At 38.9% G+C, this 25,701-nt stretch overlaps 1 protein-coding gene and 2 long non-coding RNA genes across 3 annotated transcripts in view; 1 reads left to right on the top strand and 2 right to left on the bottom strand.

The window, feature by feature from the left end:
* LOC135110881 (uncharacterized) overlaps positions 1–473 on the bottom strand; it is a 55,977-nt gene extending 55,504 nt beyond the window's left edge. The window contains 1 exon segment of the mRNA XM_064023502.1: positions 311–473. The gene's annotated coding sequence lies outside the window, so the exon portion shown is untranslated.
* A 3,078-nt stretch (positions 474–3,551) lies between these two features.
* The window catches only part of LOC135110879 (uncharacterized), a 31,219-nt gene continuing 9,069 nt past the window's right edge, over positions 3,552–25,701 (bottom strand). Inside the window, exons 2-3 of the long non-coding RNA XR_010273479.1 lie at positions 5,994–6,217; positions 3,552–4,139 (exon numbers count right to left, since the gene is read on the bottom strand). This is a non-coding gene — a long non-coding RNA (uncharacterized LOC135110879). The remainder of the gene's footprint in view (positions 4,140–5,993; positions 6,218–25,701) is intronic.
* Positions 6,198–20,397, top strand: LOC135110880 (uncharacterized). Its single transcript, XR_010273480.1, has 2 exons — positions 6,198–6,285; positions 16,854–20,397. It is a non-coding gene; the product is annotated as an uncharacterized LOC135110880 (long non-coding RNA).

Below are 25,701 nucleotides of genomic sequence, written 5' to 3'. Positions count from 1 at the left end.
TTCTTCCAACAAACGAGTGACATCGTATAAGGTTGTGCGTGTTGCTCTGTTCGGAGCACTGGGTGAGAGACTGGAGCACGGTGGCGTGTTTCTGGTGAGGATGGAACATGGAGCATTTACTGATATGTGATGCAGGAGCGGAGAGGGGAAATGGAGTGAAGTCTACAGTGTAAAATCTTCACTACTTTATACTTTCATCCACGGAGAGTGCAATCCGTGTTTCGAGATTCGAAGACGAAATACTATAACACACTAGACGACTGCAATACTAAATCACTATACATAATTCATAATAAACTTGAGCACTTACTTAGGTGGGTTGGTAGAAGCACTACAGTTGCGTATCAGAAGAAACGTATCCTACAAGAACGTTAATTTCAGGAAGAGTGAGATATTGTCCCAGGTTTCTCAGTACACAATTTGGCACAGAGCGACGTCACACCACACTGGCAAGCCCCTTTGTTAAAGACTGAGCGGCGAGCGCAGAGCAGATGCCTGGCTGCGGTGAAGTGTCTGAGGTGCTAGGACCTGTAGTACTCCCCGGAAAACATATCTTATAATCTAAAATCAACTCCTCGTGCTCATGTCAGAAAGTTTTAAGTTCTGTTGTATTAATGTAGCGACCTACCATTATATTTCCGACAGCTTTTACGAATATTTGGAAAAAAGTTAACCTTGAATAATTGCTTTCTAATCGTGTGTCTGGCAGCTATCATCCTCTGCTGTTATCCCAGCCTTTCTGTTTCTAGCCAATCTTTACTATGGTCATTTATTATTCTGTTCGCTGTGCGATGCTTTTGATGTCCATATTCTGAAAACAGACCCAGTTCACAACCATGCTTAATGTGACGGTCGTTTGACGATCACCGAAGCAGGCCTGTCGACAAGCCTCAGTGGGGGTGAAATGCCGCAAAGTGCACGCACACTTCGTAATTAAAAAATAACGTAAAAACTTACAAAATTATTCATCATTAATCTTGCCACCTGGTGGTATCCAATTAATTAATATTACACGCACACACACACACACACACACACACACACACACACTAGATAAAAGGCTGATGGACCACATTAAATATCTAATTTGGTGTTAAAAGAATGCGCGAAGGAATTGAGGGAGCCTCTATACAAAGTACTGAAAGAGTCCTTAAATCAAGGCAAAGTAGCAACAGTGTGAAAAAAAATACATATAGTCCCTATGTATAAAAATAAATAAATAAATAAATAAATAAAATAAGCAGCGCTCACTGAATTACAGATGTCTCACTCACCAACGTAGTAAGCAAAATTAAAAAAAAAAAAAAACTTATAAGAACCAAGTGGTAGACCACTTGGAAAAGCATGAAATGGTGACAGAGAGACAATTCGGATTTAGAAAAGGAAGATCATGTGTAACAAATCTGTTAAGCTATTACGATAGAGTAGCAGAAACTATTCAATATAAAGATTGATGAGTAGACAGTATTTATTTGGATTTCAAAAAAACATTCGACAAAGTACTACACAATATGACTAATATGGAAATTATAACACATAGGAGGTATTCAGGAAAAATACTGAGATAACTGGACGGAAAAGAAGTGAAGACAATACTAAGAGGAACATACTCAACCAGGTGAAAAGTAATAAGCGGAGTCCCACATGGATCAATGTTAGCCCCAATAATGTTCTTGATATTATTTCAATGATGTAGATGCCTGTATTGGGACAGAGACTTACATGAACGTGTTTGCTGACAACGTGAATTTGCGAAGGAAAATGAATGATTAAGATTTATGCAGGAAGTCACAGAAAGACCTCACGGGACTCTATGAATGGAATAAGAAATGTCAAATGGATTTTAATACAGATCAATGACTTATCTAAAAAAAAATCACGTATAATATCGTTTAAGCTTTATTTCTTTCTCACTCACCTCAAATACGTACAGCAAGCAAGCTGAAGCCATTACCCTAAATAAATCATTGGCATTGTTGAAGACGTTCAGTTCACGCAGGGCCCTCAAGAGTACAAGGTCCCCTCCCGTCATCTCACTGATGAACCTGTTTTCTCACACGCATCAACCAAATTCATTTTTCATGGACTGACGACGATTTATTATTCAACGCAAAACTAAACGTCGTTTCGGAAACTTTGAAACTAAAATTTGTTCCGGCCCATGAAGGACAGAGGGAGTGTACTGGAGTGGTTGTCTGGTTTCAATCGGGGCCCAGGGTGGGGATTGGGCAGCAAGTGCCGCTCTTCCTTTACCTCCTCATTCATATATGATCGTCCACATCCATCCCCTCACACCCAACAAGAGGCCATCGTTAACCAGAGAACACTACCTACCATCCACAAGATACTGCCATTAGAGGAGTCCTGAAGGGGGATAAGGGTCCGTCCTCCTTCCGTGGCAGTGTCTGCTGAAATTAATGTGCAGTAGTGCATCAACATTCCGCGTTCAGGGCCTAACTGTAAAGGAGCATAATACTTGCTCTTTACTATTCCCCAGACACTGCCATGCGAAGTACGTCTTTGGAGGTGAAGAGTGCGCCTTCCATGGCAGTGTGTGATGAGTTGTAGAAATTTTCTTTCTGATAACCTCTTGTTCAGTGTGAGAGGCTAGAGGGTTGCGCCGCCACTATCCCCACACACTCCTGGAGGATTGGGACGGCTACTTGAGGGGAGAAAGGATTCATCCCTGCCAAGGAAAACTTACCTCAACATCGCTTCGTTATCGCTTCGTTATCATGAAATCCGCTTCGTTATCGTGAAACTCGCTTCGTTATCGTAAAATTTGCTTCGTTATCGTGAAACTCGCTTCGTTATGGCGATTCCCGCTTCGTTATCGTGAAACTCGCTTCGTTATCGAGAAATCCGCTTCGTTATTGTGAAACTCGCTTCGTTATCGTGAAATCCGCTTCGTTATGGCGATTCCCGCTTCGTTATCGTGAAACTCGCTTCGTTATCATGAAATTCTCTTTATCATCTGCCACATTAAATCACATTATCGTGAAACTCGCATCGTTATAGTGAAACTCGCTTCGTTATGGCGATTCCCGCTTTGTTACCGTGAAATTTGCATCATTATCGTGAAATCCACTTCGTTATGGCGACACCGACATCGTTATCGTTTATTTATTTATTTTTTTTATTTATTAATTTATTTACTCATATATCTATCTGTGCACTTGTTTTTTCTATATAAATTTTTCATCTAATTTATTTTTTATTAATTTATTTTGCCTGACTGGAAGCTTCACCCTGCAGCTCACACAGACTCACCTGTCCATGGCGTACCTCCTCCTCCTTTCTCTGTATGTCGGCCTCATATTCCTCTTGGTTTATACTTGAGGGAAGGAGCGTAACGTGAAAAATGATGCCGTATAAAGAAAACTGCATCATATTTCGTTATCATGTGTGTGTGTGTGTGTGTGTGTGTGTGTGTGTCCATCCGTCCGTCCGTCAGTCTGTGAGTCATATTGTGATACACTTGTGGCCGCATCCCGATTACTTTCAGAAAGCTCTAGTAAATCTATAGTTTAAGTGACACGGACTTTTAAGGATTTTTATTTATTTATTTTTTTTCAATGGTTTTAGTGACAGATTGACAAGATTTTCTACATTATTAACATGAAAAATACTTGGGAACCCGACTAATCATCTCTGTGGCCTTTAACAATAATCATGGTGAGGGGAAGGAATGACACTGGGAGAACTTCTCATTGTGCTACATCTAGACTGCAGTGATCCGTAAACTGTGCGCCGTGGCTATCACCAAAGTGCGCCGCCTAACTTTTCTTGATACGTAGGTGTGTCTTCTTTCAGTCGGCCTTCACTACACTGACTACAGGCTCAGTGTGCAGTCAAGGTCAAGATGCAGTGCGCCACTAAGCAACAAAATTTGAGAATCACTTTACTTTAGCTTTCATTTATATTAAAAAGAAAAAAAAAATGCAACAGACATACAATACTTATGTGTGCTATATATTGTTCATAGTCTCACAGGAAAGTTAGTTGTGATACTTGAAAATATATAAATTTTAGGCGGCCAAATGTTGTCCTTATCAACCCTCTCCTTCTGGAGATGCAGCTTTGAAGGGAGCGTTGTCCCATTTACTCATTATTAGCATGATGTATGTTGCAATACCCATCTGCAAAAATAAAAACTAAATCATATAATAACTCTGTTATTCAATGATTTGCAATAATAAAGAAATTGTCAAATATGCCTCAGTGAATATCTAAATGAATGACCATCTAAGCATTCTATGAATGTCATTCCTCTTTAATCGGAGGATTTTTATTTTAAAAGTAGCAATAATTTGACTATTTCTCCACAATTAAAAATTTAATTGATCAAAGTAATGAAGTTTTATTTCTTTTCTAGTGATTTAATTTATTAAAATTTATAAGTAGTTAATTTATTAAAAATTACAACAAGGAGGTTTGAGTTTTAGAGGTCTAGTTTTGAGGGGAGTAGTTGTCTGTCTGTTTTCCTTTTGAAGCCATGCTCTCTACACCTACCTTGAAGTGTTAAATGACATTCACACGGCAGTGTTGCCATGGCAACTTTTGTTAAGCAAAAGCGAAGCGGCATGACATCACTGCAACTCCTCTATAAAAGAAATTCTGCTAACTCAGCAAATCTGACAAGTGGTAGGAGCGTCACTGACCATGATTATAATCCTTCCTAGTTCTTATGAGTGGGTTCCTGGACTCCTTAGGCACCTCCTAGCAGGCACAACCTTACAGCACTACACAGAGGCAGCCATTGCCCGTTTCACCGTCTTGTTCATTGAAAATCAAGGTTAAATAAGGCAGCAAGGCATGAGCGCCCTTCAAACCCTGCTCCTTCTTGGCTACATTACCGTCTTGTCAAAGCGGGCACTTATCTACAAATCCACAATTTTTTCCCCCCTCCAATAATATGCAGCAACTAGTCTCATATTATACTATAGTAATGTAAATTAAGTATAAACAGATAAAACTAAATTACAAGCCATTATAATTGTAACTGGCAAAAGTAGCATCATAACATCAATTCAAGAGCCAAATTTAAACTGCACCTGATGGTGCTTAGGCCATATTTAGACTGCTTCGTGCCTGCTAGGAGGTGGCTAGGGAGTCCAGGAGCCCACTCATAAAAACTAGGAAGGATTATAATCATGGTCAGTGACGCTCCTACCACATGTCAGATTTGCTGAGTTTGCAGACTCGATTTGATTAAATTCGCGAAGAATCATCCAGATTCATGATTCGTCTTGGTCTGCCACATTAATAAATCATATGGAATTGTTTACACCAAGCGAATTGCGTAAATTAAAATAATGGTGGGTCATGGCGAATTAAAGTCAGTGACTATCACAGGCTTATTTCATATCATCAGTCACGATCATTCAGCCAAGGAGTGAGCTGCTTAGTGTGAGCATCATATCTTTTTTTTGGACGACCTGATCAATTTAGTACAAGACGTTCTATAATAAGATCCTTGTGACCCTATGCACCGAGATCAGGATGTCATAGCTGTTTTATGGAAGGATATTGCAGCTGAAATTAAATACACTTGAGTTAAATTACTGGGAAAAAAAAAAACAAAAAAACAGAAGAATGGCCGCGTACGTTTGAAATGCATAATAACATCAGTAAATGTCAGCACCAGGGATATGGCGCTTCGGCTACAGCAACACCACTATTTCAGCGAGAGCATCCATGTTTATCACATCAAAGGCAGCCTATACACTGCTGCCTGTTGATTCTGACAGTTCGACTTAGCAGGGACGGTACTGAATCAAAATGACTCGAGTCAAATGACTCTTTATTAATTGAATCATAGATTCGCTTAGTGCAACCGCTGCCTTATAACACCCTCCCCTTTGAATCTTCTCAGTGATTCAAAACATGAAGTAAATCCTTATAACTTAGAACATGACCTGAGGTAAGTGAGTATATAAATAACAGAAAGGTAGTAAAATATCAGAGTATGAGGTGCAATAATACTGACTTACATGTTGCCAGATGGTCCCGGTATAATTTCTGGGAGGATCCAGTAGGTAAGGGGGAGATTGCCGGGAGAGTATTGGTTAAAACTGCAAATTTATCCACAAAATGTTGTTACGTTAGTTTATCTTATGGAGGGGGGATGTCCAGGGGGGGCCGAAGTTAAAGCAAGGGCAGGAACACTTGAAGTCAAAGCCAGGAGTAGGGACGAGCAGGACCAAGACTGTACATTCTGTAAGGGGGAGAGAAAGACGACTGAAGAATTTATTGTGGAGTGCTGTAGACATGAGTGACAGGGAGGTAGGTAGCCGTAGAGGTAATTGTGAGAATCATAGATGAATCTGAGTGGCAGACTAGTCGGGAGGAAGTAGATAGAGGGATTCTTACTATGCAGGGATTGTATGGGAGCAAGGAAGAACGGGAAAAGATTGTAAACGAGATGAAAAGTTCTATGGGCAGTCTTGGGAAATATGCCTGAGGTTGGGTGTTAGGAGACTCCGTGTTCTGCTCTATCTCTCCCACAGGCTGAGGACGAAGGATAGCAATGAACCTAAGAAGAGATACAAAGCTGAAAAGATCATAATAATAATAATAAGAAGAGCATCAAGGCACAATTACTTTTGGAAGTACGTGACTCGTATGAGAAGGAACCGCCAACTCATCAGTTCCCGATTCCCAAGCAAAACAATAAATAAATAAATAATGATAATAATAATGATAATAATAATAATAATAATAATAATAATAATAATAATAATAATAAATAAAATAAATAAATAAGTAAAATAAATAAATAAATTAATTAATTAATTAATTAAATTAATAAAAATAAATTATTAATTAAATAAAAACAATGAATACATAAATAGATAAGTAAACAAATAATAATAATAATAATAATAATAATAATAATAATAATAATAATAATAATAAATTAATAAATAGACAGAATAAATAAATAAATACACAAATTGATGAAATACAAGATTTGTAAAAATTATGAGAGATTTTGACAATTTTAAATTTTAAAAGATTTTACAGTAATTTCTTAAATTCTGACAAAAGATCAAAATTTCAGATCTCAAGAAATTTCTGAAAATCTGGCAACACTGCTGACTTACATTCTAGGGTGCATCTTTACATCTACATACTGTCACCTTCACACATGAAAATCATCTTTGACACCAGTCTATCCAGAAGAGAATTTCCACACTTGAGAGTTACACTACAGATAAGTCTGTCCTGACTCACTTTAACATCCTTGACATGAGCTAAAGGCTGATGACATCTTGAGGCATTGCCATCCACCAATAGCACAACATCCCCTATAGAGAAATTCCTTCACTTTTCATGCCATTTCTGCCTTTCCTGCAAAGTTAACACATAAGTTTGTTTCCTTCTCCTCCACAACAAATCAGTTAAATGCTGAATGTGGCACCACCTTTTTTATACAATACATGTCCTTTGAAGTCATTTTACCCTCTACATAAGGATTTGGATCCTTACAGTCATCCAAAATCATTGGTATGGGGCAGCTATTGATAACTGATCCTGCTTAAAACATCAGTGTGTTCATACCTTCATCATTAAGGATTTGTTCTTTCATTACTCCATGCAATACCTTCTGTATTGTTCTTATCTGATTTTTCCAGACTCCACCAAAATGAGATATACAATGGTATTAAAATTTCAATGAAAATTTTGCAGCAAGAGTGTACCATGTGCCATGTGAGACTGATTCCACTCCTTAAGGCTTCTTGCAACTCTTTCTTAGTTCCTAGAAAGTCACTATGTATGGATTTGATTTGTCCTCTCCTAACTATAAATCTTCTAGGAGCACTAATGAATGAATCTGTAGACATGAATTAATTTATTTCATCATGTACAGTTCTCACTGTGAGGCATGTGAAAAGCAAACCATCGTGTTTAATTTCTGATTATCCTCTATTAGTGTAGAATGGTCCAAAACAGTTTACACCTGTGTTAGTAAATGGTGGTTCACCTGAGCATACTCTGACATCAGGGTAGTTGGACATTTATTGCTGCATGATAGGCTTCTGATACCTTTGACATTTAACACACATTCCAGTCTTCTTATGTACTGTTGTAGTACCTCTGATAATCCAATGACTTGCCCTTAATGAGCAAAAGACATGCTCATCTCCTTGGTGTCCAGCCTTCTTGTGACAGTCTCTGATGATTATATCAGTTACATGATGTTTATTTGGGAGGATCACTGAGTATTTATTATCGAAACCAAAAGAAGTATTTGCAAGTCTGTCTCCTACTCTTGGCAAGCCATTATGCAGGAATGGTTTTAGCTTGACAATTGAACTCTTCCTTTTCACATTCTCATTCCTCCTTAAAGTTTTCAATTCCTTATGAAGAGTTTCTTCTTGAACTACCTTGACAATTGCACTCTCTGCTTCCTCTAAATCTTTGAAAGTGAGATATCCATTGTTCTTCTTATCACTCATTTTCCTTGAAATATTCTTCAAGAATAGCATCCATGCAACTGCCTTCTTCAACTTTTGCCAACCTGAATAGAATTGCAATAGTTTGGTAATATTTTGGTAGTATTACTTATGACATTACTAGCACCAGTGGATCTCTAAGCCCCAATCATTAAATGGCATCACTGAAGGTTTACAAGGACATTCACCTTCCTCTTTGCATAAGAATTCTGGTCCCTTGAGCCACTGCTCACTTTGATGTCCTCTAGATGTATCATCTGTTGGATTCAGGGAATAACATAACTCCACTGCTCCACCTGTGAGCCATCATGGATGACAGACAAACAGCTACAAAAGTATGAAATCTAGCTTTATTATTTCTGATACATCTCAAAATAGTGGTACTATCAGTCAAGAAAATGATTTTCTCTATGGGTATTTCTAGGGTCTTTACAATTTTGTGATTAACCTTGACAGCAGTTACAGCTGCCATTAACTCAAGGCAATGAACTGTGATTACCTTCAATGGCATCACATGTGCTTTTGCCAAGCAAAAATTCAGTGGACATCACCATCTGCATTAGCTAATTTCAAGTATGACACACTTTCATATCCTATTTCACTAGCATCACAGAAATTATGTATTTGACATGAAACAATGGATCCAAACTCTTTAGGCTTTATGCATCTGTCCAGAGTTACTTTGGTCAATTCAGGCATAGAATTCATCCATGCTGTCCACTTTCCTTGTCTTATCCCATCCAGTACATAATCCATCTTCCATTCAGCAGGTATGGTGCAACCATACCAAGTGGATTATACATTGAACCAATAACTGACAGCAATCCTCTCCCTGTCATGTGTTTGTTCTTTTCCTAAACATATATTGTAAGAGTGCCTGGCTCAGTATTCCAACACATTCCTAGTGCCTTTTCCATGGGCAAAGAGTCACAACATAGATTAAGTTCTTTCACTCCCTTTCCAAGTTCTTCAACTGATAATGACTCTAAGAGTTTCTTACTGTTACTTACACATTTTGTTAACTTAAATAAGCTGCCTTTGGCACAGAGATCCTTTATTTCATGTGCTATGTTGATAAGCTTATCTTGCTCATTTACTGATTTCATACATTTATCCACATAAAAATGATTCAGTACTGCCTGCTGTGCTTCCTCTGAACAATCTTCATTATGATCCTGAACTGTCTTATGTGATGCAAACTTGGCACAACTGGGTGAGGATTTTCCTCCAAAAGAATGAACTGTCATCTGATACTCCTTTGGATCCTTATCATATTTACCATCCAACCATCATAGAAAACTTAAGTAATCTTTGTTTGTAGATGGAATACTTGGTTCAGGGCCATGAAGCAAGGTGTCATTAAGAAAGACCCCTCTATGCCTGGCAGCACAATCCAACACAACATGTAGTTGATCTGTCTTCTGGTGGTGATACACACCATGATGAAGAATGTACCACACCACTGTATCCATGTTTTGGTCTTCCTGGGGAACTAATTCTGCATAGCCCTTGTTTATTAAATCAGACATAAATGTCTGTATAAAATTGGTCACTTCTTCAAAATTTTAAGATCTCCTAGTCTCTTCACTGCTAATTCCCTGTTATTTTCTAGATTAGGCACTTCCTCCTTGAAGGGCAGGCCCATCTCATAATGACCACATACACTTCGTCTACAGCTATTTTTTCACCTTGATATTCCATTTTTTATCCTCCTCAGAAAGACCCTACTCTATTGAATTTACCCACATCTAAGAAGTCATGGTTGTACATACTTGTTAACATTTCATCCAAGTTGACTTCCTGCTTTTTAATTTTGTTTATCCTAACTTGGACAATACAGCCTAACATTGATTTTAATGCAAATGGACCACTTTTCTGTGGGCTGTGTATAATCTCCCATGGTTCTACAGCCTGTGGCACATTGTTACCTATCAGCAATCCAACATCTGATTCCAAGGGGGTGATATCTATACCTTGTAATTGTGCCCATTCTTGTAAGTAACCCTGGTTATTACATCCTCCTTTGCCACTGGTAATTTATCAAGGGTAAACACTGGTAGTAAAGGTATAAAATTATTTTCATCGGGGTCACAAATATCTAAACCTGCCACCATAAGACTGTCTATTTTAATTCCATCCTTTTCTACTCTGGAAACAGTATTTTGACAATTAAACTTATTCAGTAAGTCCTTGGTACAAAAAGTACAGTGCCACCTCGGTATATGTCAGCTTTGAAATAAGTCCAACTTGGTATATGTCCTGTGTGGACATGAAAAAATTTGCTTGATATACGACCTTTGTTTGGAATACGACTCGTAAGCTAGAACTTGTGTGGGTCAAAATGATTCATAACACCACACGCTACCATTGATTACCTCTCTTGAGACAAAGTCACAACTTGCCATGAGGAGTGTTGCCAGGTTGGCAGGACTCTTCTTCCAAACAATAACATCTCCTCCCTTCTCATCACCAACGTAGTAGGTACTTGACTTTTCTCAGCAAGGTAAAGTGAGGTTAAATTTTCATTTATTCAATCTAATTGCTTTTATATTTACTGTATTTGACAGCATATAAGACACACCTTATTTCATAAAAAATGGCTCAACCTTGCGTCTCATATGCGAATGTGAGGCCTCCCATAGATTTTATTTTGAAATTTTCTTCTTCCATACACGAAGATTTACGCCACTATATTACAGGCAAGGGTGCTATATGATATTTTTCAACCATAATATGATGAAAGGATTTGGTGAAAATGAAAATGCAGCCATGTTCAGTGACGCACCAAGTGTGTTGTTGACATCTTGGCAGCTGGGCTACAGTCTTCATCTTGCCTCCATGACTAGGCCACTACCTCAGTTTTATTACTGCAATCATGTAGGATATTTTTACTATTATGATTACTTGCTTTTTGTTCAGCTGTACTGCTAGCTTGCTTTAAACATTACATGCTTAAATACATAAAAAAACTTTTCCTGAATGTCCTGCTGAAATGAGGGTGCATCTTGTATGCCCATGTGTCTTATATGACATCAAATTTTAATATTAAGCAGTGTTTAAATTATTTTATACAACTCCATCAGTGTAGTGTATAATATGCCAATAACAATAAGATTTTTTTTTTCATAGGAATGGATTAACCATTTTTCCTTGGCTCCCTGTGAGCCTCCTGATAATGCATAAAGACATGTTCTTAGCATGATAGAGAAGTTATCAAAATCATCATCATCACCCTTCAAGCATGGGCACTCCATTATCCTGTTAACATAAGCTATTGCTAGCACCTCTTCATTACCACACTTTGCCTCAACAGGCATCTGGCTGTTGCCATATAATTACATATAAGCTCTGGCAATTTCTTTAGGTTTACTTCCCAATTCTGCAGCACTTGTGAGACAGAACATTTTAACATTAGGGTTAACACTATTATACTTTGGCCTTAATTTGTGCCACAGGTATCCTGCCTTCACTTAGTCTCTCTAGCATATCTGTCAACACTCTCTCTAGCTTCAGCCTCTTGTAACTTGCTATTAATTTCCAACACTCTGGCCTTTATACTGGATTCTCCCACTTACCCTCTCAAGGAGCATGTTTAGGCATATTTTGGTGCTCCTAAAACTTGTCTGTAACAGCATCTTCCATTGAGTGTAGCTGGTTCATTTCTGTTTGTGTGAAGTTTACTAGATATTCATTTCAAGGACTATGAGGTACAGTTTTTTGCAGATATCTTTGACACAAACAGTACATTTTGGCACAGCTTATTTGATACTTTCTCCTAATCTGTGGCATTACACTGCAATGCCATTGTGTGTGTCATGGAAGAGGTTACTCTTAGTTGGGAAGGCAAAGCTGGCGAGTGCCAAATAGATATTTGGACAAGGGAAGCTTTTATATAACATAGTTTTGACGTGTATCACTCCACCACCTCTCCCACTATTCTTGTCTTTCCCTCCCTCCCTCCTTACCTTCCTCCTACCTCATTTCTCCTTTTATACATCACCTTCCCATCTGAATGTGTACACCTCTTACCAGCTTTGCCTTCACAGCCAAGAGTAAACTGCTTCATGAAACACAATTGGCAATGCTCTGCAGAGCCATAAACTAGGCGACAGTATCATACAAGCTGTGCATAAGTGTCCTATTGATCCAACTGTTTGTTAAGAAGGTGTATGTGAAAAATGATGCCTCATAGATTCCGAAATGGACAGTAGTATGTTGGTGCATATAGTGTGGCCTTTGAAGTGGAACTCTCTAACATGTTCTTTCTGTTTTCTTTTCTTTTGTTTACCAAAATTTGTGTATTGTTTTCTTCGTTTCTTCAATATATTTATTTTCAAACACACGTGTTGCAGTGATGTCCTCTTCTTTTCTGTACAGGGGTGCACAGCATTACTTCACCAGTGGTTTTCAACCTTTTTGTGGCCCTGGCCCACTTTTGGCATCCCTAAATACTCATGGCTCACTGTCCTTCACAATTGGGACATTTGCAATTGGCTGAGTTGCCAGTGGTCGCTGGCTGATGCTAATGGTATTCACAGGATCTGGTGATGCACACTCTACAGAATAGTTATTGTAAGCTAAGTACTTGTAACTAGGTTCTCACCATTTTCAGATTTATTTCTAGTCTCCTGCTACATAGTTAGTTTTAAGCATTTTCCATTGGTATCTTCAGGAACTTATCTATATTTTATCCAGCAAATTCTGAAAAGAACTGAGCAAGTATTACTTGTGCTGCTGGAATACTGTGACAGCTGAAAATGTGCCAAGACAAAAGGACCAGCTGATATCAGACACAGTAACTTTTCTAAGACACCAAAAAACCCAAGATGGGAGATATGAGTTTGCAGTGCTGTTGTAAAACCCAGGTCTATACATATACTGTAGATGATTGCACGAACATGTCACAAAGCTGTGAAAAAATGGGTTGTACTCCCAAAGAAAGCAACAACTCAGGGAAGACATTGGAAGACACGACGTAAACAGACAAGAGGCAACACAGAGAAGACAATGAGAGACACAATGTCAGCAGACAACATTCACCAATGTCCTTCTAAGATTCTGGTATCAAAACATCGTTGTTTCGTACATATGTGCAAGGATTTATAAAGTTGTATGTTAACTGTATAATTTAAATGGATAAAGTGAACTTGTGTCGTGCTTGCAACTTGCATGGTTGTGTGCAAAGACTATTATTCAAGTAGTTGCCATGAGGTGGTATATTATACACTTAAAATTTCTTCATTTACTTCTGTAAAATTAAATACAATAATAATCTCCGGGTATATACCTTCGGCAACTCACTGAGAACTTTTCATCACCTTGATTTGCAATATTACCCGAGTTTCTTGTCAGAATAATTCAGTATTTAACAATCAAGTCATGAAATTAACAAAAAAAAAAAAAAAAACATAAAATCAAACACAAAATCCTAAATTTAAACATCCTAACAATAAGATATCCTACAAATTACTTCCTCCTTTCTCAACCATCATGAGACAATAATTGAGACTGCATCAAACTTTTAAGCTCCACCTAAGAGTACAAGGACAAGCTTATCAATGTTGCCTCAGGCTCCTCTCAGTTCTGGAGTCTCTGCAGCCTCTCTGTCTCTGTCCTTTGCTCTCTCTGCCTGCAGTCTGCTGTCTGACTTCTACCTCAGTTACATGACATTATATACTCGTTTGTTACATTTTTCCCTCAAAAGCTATCTCTATGGTAAGGTTGAAAATCCCATATATTTCACATCATACCCATACAGTAATATATTTCATACCCATGACCCACCCATAGGCATGGCAATATATGTCTTTGCCCAATCAGAGTATAAGGGCAGAGTCTGGGTATATGGCACAGTAAGAAGTTGGAGATATTTAAGTTCCCACAGTACATCTCTTTTCACCTCCTTCACACACATTGTCTTACAGCTGTTCCTTCAGTTGTACTTGGCTTTTTCTTGACCCTACATCTGGTCTGGGTCCCCTTGACCACAGTGACAGGTTTATAACTCTATTCCATTTGGTGTCAGTTCTGTCTGGGCCTTCCCAAATTTTTCATGCCAAAATACCCTAACAACAGCTGCACTGTTACTGGGTTTTTATACGTCTCCCTATTCCTTTTTTCTTCTTCACGTTTTTCTATCCCCCTAATTCATTTGTATTCTTTTCTTATTTCTTCTATTTTCTTTAACTTCATAAGGTTACCATGCTAATATAGAGAGGAAAAATACATTCACATCCCAAGGTGATGATACATTCCAAACCTGAGATAATGTGCATTGTACTTAGCTTGTTTTGTCACATTTCTGGCTCTTTACTTGAGTTGGCTAAAAATGTTGCTAATATTTTATTAGTTAGTTTGATAACACACAAATTACAAAGATTTTTTCCCAGCATACCAAATTTTTTGTAAAATCAAGTAGGCTGGTGAATTTGGCAATTTTTCCAGACCACTGCAAATGCCCCAATGGTAATGATGAGAAAACCATTATAAAGCTTATTTAAAAAATTTTATTTGATCTACTACTTTTTCAATCATGAAATCAGTCACTGGCCTGCATTTACTGTAAATAAATAGTAAGCTTTGTTATCAAAACACTTTTACACTCATAACAAAATATAAACAAAAGTTCTCTCATATGCCACATATATACTACAAAGTTTAGCAGCTAATGTGATGACTGTGCTTGCTTTTTAACTGCAACAGTATTAGCTTGGGGAGGAATTGTAGATAATGCACATCCCATTTCATGCTCCACCCTCAAGCAATTTCTTGTTTTTCTTTAAGTAAAAAAAAAAAAAAAAAAAAAAAAAAAAAAAAAAAAAAATGCAGCCTGACTGCAGAATTAGTAAACCTAACATGTGATGGGAGACTGAAAGAAATGAAAACACAACACTTGAAGAAATATCTGGTGGAAGACTGACATGGAAAAATGAACAACTCGCAAAAATTAATAAGACACATACAGTAAAATCCCTCTTATCCGGCATCAACGGGACCACCAACATGCCGGATACTTGAATATTGCCGGATACTTGAATAGAAGTGAAATTATGTCCACAATCACCACCCTACACTCACGCATCTTACCATAACAAAGATCAGCTGATCTGATCAGCTGCTTAAGTGTAAGCACAACACGCTTCCTCTTTTCTACAACTTTAGGCATGATGGTGTCAGGCAATAAACAGTGCACACGTAAGACTGAGTCACTGAGTAAACACAGTGCAGTGGGCCGCGGGTGGCGTGAAGCAGTGCGCTCTGGTGGTGAGGGGACAAAGTATGCCTCGCGCGGGAATTTTAATCGATTTTATGAGTACACATTGATTTTTTATTGATTTTAAGGCTCGGGGAAAAATGTGCCAGATACTTGAAGCTGCCGGATACTCAAATGCCGGATGAGAGGGATTTTACTGTAATTACTTGATAACCTTCATTACCAGCAGTCACAAGGCAAAATTCTTATCTCTCACTACAATAAAGTTTCATATTCATTGAGAAGTCACAGCTGAGGATGTGGAGGACAACAGCCAAACCCCTTCAACAGGAGGAAGATATAAGACTAATGACTCCCTAGCTGATGAGATCCCTAACACAACCTCAATCTGGCTGGGCAAGGTGGGATGACAACTCCATACTTCTGAGATACATCTCCAACCAGAGAGGTTCTCAACATGCTAACAGGCTCAGAAACCAGTGTCTTCTTACTGATTCAAGTCTGGTGAGCAGAGTGTCTCACAGTACAGACACATTTCTTGAAAGTCACAACTGCACAGCCAACAAAACAAGTGCTGGGGCCATTACTCCTTCACAGCACGCAAGGGTATGGCTGCCACCACAGATGTAACACACCAGCCAACACCACCACTGCCACCACAACACACTCCCACAGGCACAGGTGTGACCCCACTAGTCCACACAACACACCACCTCAAAAAGTGGATCCTCACATGCCTGGCAATGTCAGGCTTTGTCTAGAAACACCTCCCACAAACATCACACTTGAACTCTCTCACACCAGTGTGTCTGAAGGCATGTTTATTGAGTTCAGAACTGGTAGCAAACCACTGTGTGTCAGGGTGTGTGTGGTGAGGTGAGACTTTAGGGTAAATTTCTTTTGACATTCAAAACACTCATCCTTTTAAACACCACTGCTTGTCAAGGTGTATGTGGTGAGGTGAGACTTTCCACATTCAAGACCCTCAAAATTTCTAACACCACTGTTTGTCAGGGTGTATTTGGTGAGGTGAGACTTTAGGGTAAATTTCTTTCCACATTCAATACACTCATAATTTCTAACACTACTGTGTATAAGGGTGTGGTACCTAAGCCCTTGTTTGGATTTAAAAGTTTTATCACACTGCTGACACCCATATTTGCTCTCTCCTCTGTGGACAGATCTGCCTGCCCCCAAGTGATTCTTGCCACCATGCCTGCACCTCCCCACACCTGAGACAGACTACTAATGCTGCTGCTGCTGCTGCTCCACTGTAGCACTATTGCTGACAGCACATGCCACAGCTGGTCCTGCAGGAACCTTCAGAGAGGCTGGCTGGAGGGAGAAATGTCAAAGCCCAGTAAGGCACCTGGCCTGGGCACCTGCAACAACACAAAGAGCCATGTGCTGCCTCGACTCACTGCAAGGGTGGCAGCCTGCTTCCTGCCTCACTTATGCCACACTCATCCAGGCTTCCACTCTATCCACTCCTCCCTTGTACATCATCTGTTACATAATAAGCCTCACACAATACTCTAACACACACCCACTGGTCTACTAACTACCAAAAAGTTGAGGTTACCTTAGAGCTGCATCATGCTTAACCTCCTAACTGGACTCCTCTGAACTTTGTAAATTTGATATTACTGCTATTTCAAAATTTGCTTACTCAATTCACTTCACAAAATACTCAGCATGACAAGATGTACACAAGGAAATGACTAATAGCTTCACAGCTGCAGGCCACTGTTTGATGAAGCAATACCAGAACAAACTGCTTCAATTTGAAATGACAAGGATGCCACTTTCCAAAACTTTTTTTTGTCAAAGTTAGGCTAGGTTTTGTTAGCTTAAGTGAAAAAAAATTAATGTGAAAAGGGTGGTAGCAGTGGTTATCCAGTAAGCACAATCAGTGAAGCAAAACAGGCAAACACCACCTAGAAAACACAACTACACAAACACAACCAAGCAAAGGGCTAAGGGATGGTCTGCTGAGATAGATGTAAAATTTCTTGACTAATAGAGAGATGAGAACAGTGGTAAAAGATCAAGATTCATCGTGGAGGAAAGTCACAAGCAGTGTATCCCTAGGTTCAATACTTGCACCAACCATGTTTGTGATTTATATAAATTATATGACAGTGTAAATAGCTACATGAGCCTTTTTTGCAGATGATGCCAAGTTGCTGAAAAAAGTTGAGAATGCAGTGGATTGTGGAGTGTTACAAGAAGATCTGAACATGACATCAGAGTGGAGTTATAGTTGGGAAATGGAATTTAATCTAAAGAAATGTAAAGTAATAGAATTTGGAAAAAGTGGGAGGAGAGTAAAAGGAAATTATGTGTTGAATAGTGAAAAGTTGAGTGGAGCAGAAGAGGAAAAGAGTCTAGATGTTACAGTGACTGAGGATTTGACCCCAGAGAAACACAGCAAAATTACAAGAGAAAAATCTATAACTTGTTGAGAAGAATAAGGCTGACTTTTGCATATATGAATGAAGAGATGATCAGGAAGATGATTATATCACTGATTACACCTAGACTGGAATATGCAGTGGTAATGTGGTTGCCTGACAAGTTGGAGAGAGTTCAGAGAGCAGCAACAAAGATGGTACCAAATATCAGGGACTTGACATAGGGAGAGAATGGAAAGGTTACATCTACCAACACTGGAAAAAGGGAGAGAAAGGGGAGACCTGATTGTGATATATAATGCATGAGGGAGTGGAGAAGGTGGACTTGATGGATTGGGATACACGTGATACTAGAGAATGTGGAAAGAGGCTGAAGAAGAGTGCTTTTAGAAGAGACATCAAAAGTACAGTTTCCCGTATAGAAGTACTGATGTATAGAACAGTCTGGATGAGGAGACAGTAAATGCAAAAAAAGTATACATGGATTCAAGGCTAAGTTGGATATTAAAAATATGGAGATGGGACAGCACAAGCAAAGCTCTTTTCCCATAAAGTACAACTAGGTAAATACAACCAGGCAAACACAACCAGGCACACACAACCAGGTACACAACCAAACAAAGACAACACAAACACAACCACACAAACACAACCAGGCACACACAACCACATAAACACAATCAGGCACACACAACTACATAAACACAACCACACAAATACAACCAGGCACACACAACCACACAAACACAATCAGGTACACACAACCACACAAACACAACCAGGCACACACAATCACACAAACAACCAGGCACACACAACCACACAAACAACCAGGCACACACAACCACACAAACACAACCAGGCACACACAACCACACAAACATAACCAGGCACACACAACCACAGAAAGGATGACAGACTCAGTAAGGAAAACCAGAAAAGCAGCCTCAGCAGAACCCATACTAGCGATTAGATAGAAAATTATAAAGTGATAGATGTTTAAGAAAAAGTGCAGCTTTAGAAATAGATGAGATAGCAGTGGTACCATCATGTTGAAATAAAGGAGGGAAAGATGAAGAAGCAAAGTCATTGGAGATGTTTTTGGCTACGTGCCAGAAGCCATGAGGGGAGTTAGATCTTGAAAGATTTTGACACTTTCTATTAATAAAGGAGTTTTTGGCTTGCTGGAAAACAGGCTTGGCATGATTCTGGGCAGAAATATAAAATGCATGAGATTCAAGTGATGGAAGACTCAAGTACCTCTCTATCATGTATAGCATGAGAACAGTCTGTGTTAAACCAATGTTTGGCAGGTTTAGGTTGAGAGAATGAGAAATGTATGCCTCCAAGACAGACACTATCATCTCTGTCAGAGACAGGTCTCTGACAGAAGCAGTAGTCATTCCAAGGAAAAATCAGCATAATACCATAATAACCCCAATCTTGTAATGGTATATGCTAGGCAACTAGGCTTCTGACATCTCATCTAAAACCTGACTCTAATCCAATGTACACTAAGGGGGTGTTTGGTATACTAGTATCATCAGGCAGCAGCACCAGACATGTCTCCTTCTCACACATAGGAGCAATATCAAATGTGCCTACAGTGTCATTGTATATACATAAAGATGCCATGAGCTTATATAATATACTTTTCTACACAATTCCTTTGAAGTAGTAACAGAGGTAAAATCAAATTGTATTCAAGAACAAAAGTATTTAAGTTGATTTTCTAGTGAATTTGCATTTAGATTTCTTTGGTCATCTTGAGGTTTCCAAAAAAAAAGTACACCACAGATTGGAAGCATATTAATGTAAACAACAGTAAAAATGAAGACAACGTGTCTGTGCCACTTAAGGCTCCAAATTACATAGATCAACGTCCTAGTATATGGAAACAACAATTTTAATTGAAAATAGGCAACTTGAGTGTCCTGGCAAGAGTAATGCTGAATATTTAACCAAAACAAACACATAGTTGGACAACCAGTTAATTCCTGCTGCAGTGTCCATGCCACTACTCCGTGAGCCTGTGGCTTCCTGTATTTCTCTCCCGTTATGCCAGAGCAGTCCTGTGAGATGTTTGTTTTGGTGTTCAATTACTTTGCCGTGTTGCTCGCTTCCTGAAAGAGATGCTAAAATTCCCACGAAAATAACTATATCCATGTATCACGATGTTACTGAGTATGTTATGTCATACTGTGTAGTACAGCCTTATTTTTCATCTTTCTCTGTCCAAATCAACAGATTTTAGACTTGTAATAAACTGTATTTAAAATACTGATAAGTATTACTAAATAATCAAGAAAAATATTTCTGTTTTTGACCAACTTCTCTCGAAATTATCCATACAAGATTTTTAAAAGTTGATGCAGAATTTCTTAAGTATCATAATGATCAATGTTCTATGCATCTGTACACACATGGGATTTACAATAACAATATCTTAGCTCATGTCACTGGGGGACATGCAGTAGTGACAACATCTGGCAAATTAGTTCCGAAAACTCCCCATTGAGATTGGTGGGTTCAGGAGTGAATACAAAAATACTACAAGGCATAATATAACCATTCTTGGGTTTTATTGCTGTTTCAATCAATACACCATACATAACTATAGCCCTTCACAAGGTCTACATCTCTCTGTTTGGAGCATTTACCCTGTTGGAAATTAACAATAAGTTTACCTTATAGGGGGGCCAATGGGGGGGTGAAGTCCCCTGGTTAGTGGGTTACAAAATTTTAGGTTAGGTTAGTTTACCTTATGGGGGGTCCAGGGCAGCAAAGTCCCCAGTTGGGAGGTAATAAAATATTAGATTAGGTTAGTTTACCTTGTAGGGTGGTGCTGGGAGAGGGGCAAAGCTCCCCCCCCCGCGAAGTTAGGAGGTTACAAAATGTTAGGTTAGGTTAGTTTATCTTATGGGAGTGGTCCAGTAGGTTAGGGGGTCAAGAAGGGAGTGTTGGTTAAAACCGCAAATTTGCCCATTCTTGGCACAAAGAAGTGGTCATGTTCATGACATGTACCATATACCTATGTCCCTACTTTATAACCATGGAGAAGGACTTTCACTCAGCAGACATTATGTTATTCTAGTAGCAGTGTCATAACAAGCTAACTGTTATTATTCCACACACCTGACCATAGCTGAATGTAATTTAATTATTTTTTTTTTTTCATATAAAATTAATAAATGAGTGCTTGCAGGCAACAGTAAGTCAACTGGTCCATAGGCCAGCAGTTGATCACACTGCTCTAGACCATGTTTTTTTTTTTTTTTCCCCACTCTACATAACCAGAATGACCACTTTTACAGAATGGAAAATTATTTTGCAAATTTGACTCATCACAATACAATATACAGTATTTCTATAGTCAGTACCCTACCAATGTACTCCTGGCTTATTCATGAACATAGATTGCTGCTGATAGGAAACCTAAAATTACATCAAATATGTCAATAAAACAACAAAACTCATGCCAAAATTCCACCGTAGACCTTGTGCGCCATCAACATTGTCACCCAGTTGATTTGTCCAGTTTTCCCTTATTGGTATTCAATAGCAAAAAGAGAAAATGAAAAAAATTGCATGGATTACCATGGTAACAAAAGAAAAACTAAGGAAAACATAAGTGCACTCGACTTAAGAAAAATTTTTGTCTTAGGAGGTGGCAAATTAACTCACCATGTCAAATATGCTTATTGTGGCCAAATGGAATATATTTAAGCCACATATTCAGGAAAAGCCAGAAAAAAAGCCAGATTTGGTAATTCAGGCCAAACTAAATATCTTTGAGTGAAATGCTTGAAAAAAAAGCCAAAATTGAGGTTTTTAGCCTAAACAAGACCAATCTGGCAGTCAGCTGCTTTTTGCCTTCCTTATGTCAGCAGACATGGTCGTCACTTTGCACAACCTCGCCTCCCTGCTTCCCCCCATACGAATACACTCATTACACAGATACTTATCCAGCAACTACCACTTATATATATACAAATCAGCTCATTGCACTATCATCCCTGCAGAACTCAATATGAAATAGATTAATCTACTTCTGGAGCCACAGTCAATGCTTGCTCAAACTTTTACAACACTGCATAAACACATACAGAAAGCAAAGGAAGCTATTAAAAAAAAAAGAAAAAGTAAGCACAATACTGCCATGTTTTACAATGACTTAACGTGCTCTTGTGCCCATGCTCTTGAATCTTCCAAATCTTTCACCATCTGGCTATGCCTGCAGTCACTCAAACAAAATTTACCTGTGCTGTATACCTTTCACCTAACTCCTCTGACTATATTTTTTTTTGACTACTTAACTTCCAAATAAGAACACATTCTGACAACATTTTGGCCTGGAACCATGCCAAGTCTGTCCTCCAACTAGCCAAAAACTCCTTCATTAATTGAGTGTCAAAACCACTCAAGATCTAACTCCCCTCATGACTTCTGGCACCTAGCTAAAAACATCTCCAATAACTTCTTCATCTTTCCCTCCTTTATTTCAATATGATGGCACCGCTGCCATCTTGTCTATCTAAAGCTGAACTCTTCGCTCAAACTTTTGCTAAAAACTTGACAGGATCCCTCCTATTGTTCTCTGAAACTGTGCCTCTATGCTTGCACCTTGCCTAGTCAGACTTCCGACTCTGTCTATCAACATCTACTTTTCCTTCCTGTTGGAAGTTTGCCTAAATTCAGCTTGTTCCCAAAAAGGATGACCACTCTAATCCCTCAAACTACTGTCCAATTGCTTTAATTTCCTGCCTCTCTAAAGTTTTTGAACCAATCCTCAACAGGAAGATTCTTAAACATCTATCACTCCACAAGCTTCTATCTGATCGCCAGTATGGGTTTTGTCAGTGCTGCTCTACTTGTGATCTGGTTTTCCTTACTGAGTCTTGGTCATCCTCTTTTAGGAATTTTGGTGAAACTTTTGCTGTTGCCTTAGATATACCAGAGGCTTCTGACAGAGTCTGGCACAAAGCTTTGATTTCCATACTACCCTTCTATGGCTTCTATCCTTCTCTTTGTACCTTCACCTCAAGTTTCCTTTCTGACTATTCTATTGTTGTTGTGGTAGATGATCACTGTTCTTCTCCAAAGTCTATTAACAGTGGTGTTCCTCAGGGTTCTGTCCTGTCACCCACTCTCTTCTTATTATTCATCAATGATCTTCTAAACTAAACTTCTTGTCCTATCAACTCCTACACTGATAATACCACCCTGCACTTTTCCATGGCTTTTCATAGATGTCCAACCCTTCAGGAAGTAAACAACTCATGCAGGGAAGCCACAGAATGCCTGACTTCTGATCTCTCTAAAAATTTGGACTGGGGCAAAGCAAACTTGGATATGTTCAGTGCCTCAAAAACTGAATTCCTCCATCTGTCAACTTGACACAACCTTCCCTTCTTCTTCAGTGACACTCAAGTGTCCCCCTCTTCTACAATGAACATCCTTGGTCTGTCCTTTGCTTATAATCTAAACTGGAAACTTCACATCTCATCCCTAGCTAAAACAGCTTCTACGAAGTTAGGCATTCTGAGTCATCTCCACCAGTTTTTCTCAACCCCCCTCCCTCCTTGCTAACTCTGTACAGGGACCTTATTCAATCATTTGTGGAGTATGCTTCACATGTACTGGAAGGAGAGGTTCCACTCATACTGCTCTTTTAGACATGGTGGAATCAGAAGCTTTCCATCTTAACTCCTCTCCTCTAACTGACTGCCTTCAACCTCTTTCTCATTGCCACAGTGTTACATCTCTTGCTATCTTCTACTGCTATTTTCATGCTGATTGCTGTTCTGATCTTGCTAACTGCATGCCTCCCCTCCTCCCACAGCCTCACTGCAGAAGACTTTCTCCTCTCTCTCATCCCTATTCTGTCCACCTCTTGAATGCAAGAGTTAATCAATATTCTCAGTTATTCATCTGGTGAACTATGGAACTTCCTGCCTGCTTCTGTATTTCCTCCTTACTAATGTATTGCAGTTTTTATACTTGAGAGGATAGAGACTACAATAGTTCTTCCTGAAAGTCTCTCACCCACACCCCACTCACTTATTACTAGTTTGAAATGCATGCACTGTATGCAAATGTATTCCTAGTGACTATTTAAGTCAAGGTGGTCCAACTTGTTCGACATCTTGGGCCACTTCAGCACTAAATGGTTAAAGGGCCACTATATATATATATATATATATATATATATGTTACAGTCAATACCTGAATCCAGACAATTTGTAAAGTGACTTATTTTTTCAGGCAATTTGTGAACTGCCTGGTTAGGTTAGGTTAGGTTAGGTTAGGTTAGGTTAGGTTAGGTTAGGTTAGGTTAGGTTAGGCAGTTCACAAATTGCCTGAAAAAATAAGTCACTTTACAAATTGTCTGGATTCAGGTATTGACTGTAACATATATATATATATATATATATATATATATATATATATATATATATATATATATATATATATATATATATATATATATATATATATATATATATATATATATATAATCCTAGTAATCCTACTTCCTATTACTATTCCATATACAGGCACAGAAACTTTGTCTGTGTTTTTTGTGTACAAGATAAGTTTATAACACAAACGGTCGCAGGCCACAGACAATCAACTGGCGGACCACTTGTGGCCTGCAGGCCCATAGTTGGACCACCCTGATGCAAGTCATTAAAGAGAGAGTTTCTTGAGATAATCATGTCAAACCCAGGCAGAGTAAGATAATAGATAGGTGTAGGAGGTAGGAGATAATAGCATGGATCCTATGTTACTAATTAGTGCCAATAAGAATCTCAGCCAATCGAAATCAGCCAGGCTCACATGGAACAATAAAAACACCCAACCTGACCCCTACATGGGTCTCCCTCATTTTTTTCTGGCCTCAACACACACCAAGGCAAGCATGAATTCTCTTACTCAGGCCAGCAGATCGTCCAACTCCCCCAGGTAGTTATGGTGTGTGGAAGACCAACTACATGCCAATAACACCTAGGAGGCATTCAGCAGAGAGGTGATGCTTCAATCCCCCAGCAGGTTTTGTCAAGGGAGGAATTGTCTGGGAAGAATTACCAGCAAGGGGACCATGAGGACGCACCAGGGACCACGAGGCCCGCCAGGGATGCCCTGTGGACAAGAAGGGACACCGTCTTGGGTACCCTTTACCCTCACCATTATTGGTGAGTCTAGGTGGCCACCAGTGGCCACATAACCTAAACCATGACTTGCCTGAGAGTGATGCTGCACAACTTTTCCATCCACACCCTCCACCACTGAACAGATAGGCACTAATGGGATCTCAAAATCAGTTAGGTTAGTTAGACAGGCAGTCCCACCGAATGGTCTTCAACCAGAGATGGGGGAAGCAACAGATAAGAATCCTCCTCAGCCTGGCGAATGTTAAGGTTTCTACCTTGTGAGTACTTAAAGTAAAACTATTTGTTTATTTTTTATCTCTTTCACTCAAACCAGTAAATAATTTTTTTGGTCTCTTCTATCCTTTATTACTATTATTTTTTTCTTTAGCATATTTTAAAGTGTGACTGGGGAATTGGCACACTATGACTTGAACTCTTTCAAGAGGGAGTTTCAAGACACT

Source organism: Scylla paramamosain, chromosome 21, assembly GCF_035594125.1.
Source record: "Scylla paramamosain isolate STU-SP2022 chromosome 21, ASM3559412v1, whole genome shotgun sequence".
In the NCBI taxonomy this organism is placed as follows: Eukaryota; Metazoa; Arthropoda; class Malacostraca; order Decapoda; family Portunidae; genus Scylla; species Scylla paramamosain.
This window is presented reverse-complemented; position numbering and strand designations above follow the sequence as displayed.